This window comes from Leptodactylus fuscus, chromosome 9, assembly GCF_031893055.1.
Source record: "Leptodactylus fuscus isolate aLepFus1 chromosome 9, aLepFus1.hap2, whole genome shotgun sequence".
NCBI classification, from domain to species: Eukaryota; Metazoa; Chordata; class Amphibia; order Anura; family Leptodactylidae; genus Leptodactylus; species Leptodactylus fuscus.
In genome coordinates this window covers 67,162,357-67,166,950 of record NC_134273.1, presented here as the reverse complement: position 1 = coordinate 67,166,950, position 4,594 = coordinate 67,162,357, and positions in this window count along the sequence as shown.

The window sequence follows — 4,594 nt, the reverse complement described above, 5'->3', positions numbered from 1 at the left end:
AGACAGCCAGATATATATGTGCAGCAGCAGGCAGCAGCGTGCATTCCTACAGTACACTCCCCTCGTGTATCTCCATCCTGTCTATGGGGTGAGGGCAACTCCCTCTGGACATCTCAACAACTTCTACTGAAAACTTAATCTGTAGAGAAAATACCTCCACGCTCCTGTGAAATTCATGTCGCTCTCCAAAGGCAAACCGGAATAAATGTCAATTTTATATTGATTTATACAACTACAAGACAAAAACAAAATATTGGAGTATTATAATTTCCAATTTTTTTTTATTTTTTTTTAACATGTTCATATCCTTACAAGCAGACGGCTAATCTGTGGTCCCTCTAAACTGCGGCCTTTTAGCCGGTACACAACTATACAACTACAACTCCCAGCATGCCATTCAGTTCTAGACTATAAGAGAGTGCTGCAAGTTGTAGTCCCGCAACTCCTGGAGTGTCACAGGTTGCAGATCACTGGATTAGATTTCCCTCACATGAACGATTTGCAATTTTCGTAAGCTATAAAAAACACAGATGTCGTACAACCGGATGTATTTCTGTGTTTGTTTCCTGAGTGATCTGTTTTTATTTCTGCAGTACTGTCAGCTCTCCCGATGTGCACCCAGGTGCAGGAGATATCGGTGCGGTTATTTTTGGCATCAATATCTCTCCACTATCAGAAGAGAGAGCTTTATTTCCTAGACTACAGTACTCTTCCATAGCTACCATAGCTTCCATTCCATTCCACAACACTGCAAGGCTGCAGTGCTAACCACTGAGCCACCGTGTTGCCCCGGCATGTTGTCTATTTTGTCAATGTTTTTCTTCTATATATGTTCTCCCACCATGTCACTGCCAGAGTCTCTAAGACTAGTGCACTGATGTCAGATTCTACAAGACTCTATATCCTCAAGAGCATGTTCCTGACTTGTTATATAAACCTTATTATAGGGAACCTGTCAAGTCCTTTCTCAATCCGAATCGGCCGCAGTTGGCTGCTGCATCATGGTCTGTTTCAAGCCAGTTTTCTGATGGCTCTGGGTACTCCGGTTTCCTCCCATGCTCCAAAGCCATACTGATAGGGAATGTAGACTGTGAGCCCTATGTAGGACAGTGACTGGCAATGTCTGTAATGCGCTGCAGAATATGATGGCGCTAAATAAGTAAGCGCTGACCTCCCAAGCTGGGAAGCATGAACTGTCATGCAGCGGGCTCACGGCATACTCTTGGGATCGGTGGGGTCTCAGATCTGCTACGGATAGGGAACAAATAATTCAGAAATATTACACCACATAGAGGATTTGCTCTGCAGTTTTGCAGTTATGACCTGCCTGGTAGTGTAACCATGGGTCATCTCTAGGACATGTTTGAGTAACATCCTTCTGTTATGTCATAAGAAGGGATCGCATGGTTATTGTCACATTTGAGTCTTGTTACATCATACCGTGGTTATGTCTGACCATCAATAGTCCTGCATAGAAAATAATAGCTCCACGATAAACAGAGGTGAAGACTGGAAGCTGAAATGATGTTCTGGAAAACATTTTGGGTGTTAATTTTATACATGACTTACTAATTTTATATTTATTGCAGGTTTTGCAGGGACAAAAGTTAATGATAATGATATCACAGTATGAAGCAATGCGATACAGAAGTATGGGAGGGGATGGGGGTAACATAACAGCTACTATGTATAACCAGGAGTGATATGACAAATATCTCATTCATTATAATTTATTACAAAACGTATGTCAGCACAAATGTATTGTACATGACACACAACGGGTGAATGTTGTTATGACAAGGAAAAGAATTATTGTGCCTTTCCCTGAGGCATATCACAAAATTAAGAGAAATAGGTCTCATATTGATGGTTACCATTGACTTGCGTAAAATCACAAGGCTGCATTTACCTATTTACCCTGACGTCATGTATCACACTGTATTCTCAGACATGGTTTTTGTATAAAGGATGGTTTTTGATGACCTGGATGCTATGCACATAATCCTCATGATCTCTCATAGGCCTTTACTATAGATATCTATTCACTAAATAATATATACACTGTCTACCAATAAGTATTTGGACACCCATGGAAATGAAGATATCTGCGGTTGTGATGGACGTCACGTTAAATAGGAAACAGCATTGGCATTAGTGTATTGGCATTAGTTGCATGCAAGATGCCACAAAGTGCAGAATTGTCCGATTTCGAGAATTGGGTAATTGTCAGGTAACCCAGAAATGGTCGATCTTTAAGGGACATAGCAAGCAAATTGAATTACCCAAAATTGAAAGTAGCCTATGTGATTATGAAGTGGAAGGTGAACGGTGATTGTCGGAATGTGCCCGGAGTCGGCAGACCCCCGAAACTTGGAGATAGAGACTGACGAGTGCTCGCTAGAGGAATCGCACCCAACCGATGACTCACATACACCAGGAGTGTCACCAGGCATCCGGTAGTATTGTGTCCATCAATGCCATCTGTAAGGAAGCATCTGCTGGGGTCTACCAACTATTGGATAGGAAGAAATGTGGTTTTTCTATTCTACCACAGATGTCCTAATACTTATTGGTAGGCAGTGTACATGTCTTGGGCTATCAATGAGACAAGTAAGATTATAACATTATAATTATTAAGGCTGTGCAATAGTAAAATAGGGACCGCCATGGGTCACGCGCCACCCATCTTTACAACTAGTGCTTAGTCACCCTTGTACCCTTGGGTTTTCCCCATTTAAAAACTAAGTTGTTGTTACAAAAGAGGTCCTGTATGTAAGGTAGTAGACGTGACCGCTCTGGGTGGGTTTGATATCGCTGAGGTTTTTTCCTTTATTTTTGAAGTCTTTTGTTGTCACATTTGACCTGCTTCTAACATGTTTTCCCAGCTTGTCGCAGGTTTTGCTCAGGGTACAAATAATTGTCACTGTTTTATTATGTTAATAAACTCTTCCTAGCCTTTGTTGTGCTGGATTTGTTGGCTCTCTTGAGAATAATTGATCGTGTTTATCACTGTGCCCGAGCCAGGGAAATAATGGGGGAAGTGCCAGTCGCAGGCACCTTGTCATGCCATGATTGGGGGGTAAAGTGTTTAGTGAAGCCAGCTACAGGAGGATGCATAGGTTTGGTGGCACCAATCTGCTTACACAGCTCTCAGTTATGGGAAAACAAAACAGGTTTCCCTTCCCGCTAACAGGAGACGTGAAGCCCCATTGTGTAATGAGCGTTTTTGCAAAACAACATTGCTAAATACCGTTGAGTGTTGTACTTTATTTTGGGGAAAAACTATAGTCTGTGAACTGCTACAGAGGACAGCTACCTGTTATATATTGGTTAATATACTGATTAAAATGGATAACACGGCGCCGTATGTCCAACACCCCCCGGGCCATACCAACTCCAACCCCACAATGGTATTCACCAGAGCCCCAGATGGTGGGGCTGGACTTGGCTGCACTGCTGAGCGTTGCGGTACAGCTCAGGAAACGCCAAACACACAGTGCATTACAAATCATGGAAAACCAGACACTAAAATCTTTTACCAGCAAATGTTTTGGGTTGCAGTGTTGGTCCAGGAATCCAGAAGGCTGAAGCAGGTGGTCATCAGGTGATGGCAAAAAGTAAATTGTAGTCATATGGTTCGGGTCGTCAGCAAGAGGGCAAAGCAGTACAGAGGGAAATCCAAATGGAACGTCAGGCAGGCCGAGTCGGTAACAGGAATGGTAGCGGAGTACAAAGCAGAGCTCAATGATCAAAGGTCTAGAAGCAAGCTGAGGTCGTTAACAAGAACAGGCAAAGTACGGAATCAGGAGAGAGGCAAGGTCAAGGCAAAGGGTCAAAACACAGGTAATCAGGTCAGGAGGAACACTTACTCCCAGGATACAAAGTCAACTGAATAGCCAGTGGTGGTCCAGAGCTCTGGCCGCCACTAGGCCGAAACTGGAAGTCCCCCATCTGGCTCAGGAGGAGACAGGTAACTCCCGCACAACACTGCGGAAGTTCCAGCCTGCCTCCCTAGACATGGAAGCGGGGACTTGGGAGAACAGTGGGGAGAGGGCACATCACTGCGGAGGTTCCAGTCCTCTTCATAACACTACTATTGCTACCCTGTTATATGTAATTGTACAGATACTCTTCTATTAGTAGACTATTTTATATTATTATATTTTGTATATTAGGTTGTAGCAGACAAATTATAGGTCGGTTTATGATAGACATTCTTTGCAGCATGTTGCGACACAATATAACTGTACATGATCCTGGTGACCTTGTAGTACCTTGTACACATGATCTTATTGTGGCTATAGGCGAAAGGAAATGTTGTAACTAGTATTTAGTATTTCTTAATACATACGTGCCGCCAGTGATGGGGAAAGGTGTAAGTTACAGGAAATACAGTGTACAGAGCCCTGTGGGAAGTGACTTGACATAACATGTCCCTATAACACTGAGAACTGGTTACAACAACAGGTTTAATATGTAACAATGGACAGGTGTAGGTGTAGCAGAGCTAACTGAATACACAGATAAATAACATTGGTAGACAAGGCAAGGGAACAATTGTAATCTAGCATAAAGTATACTTCATTTATATCTA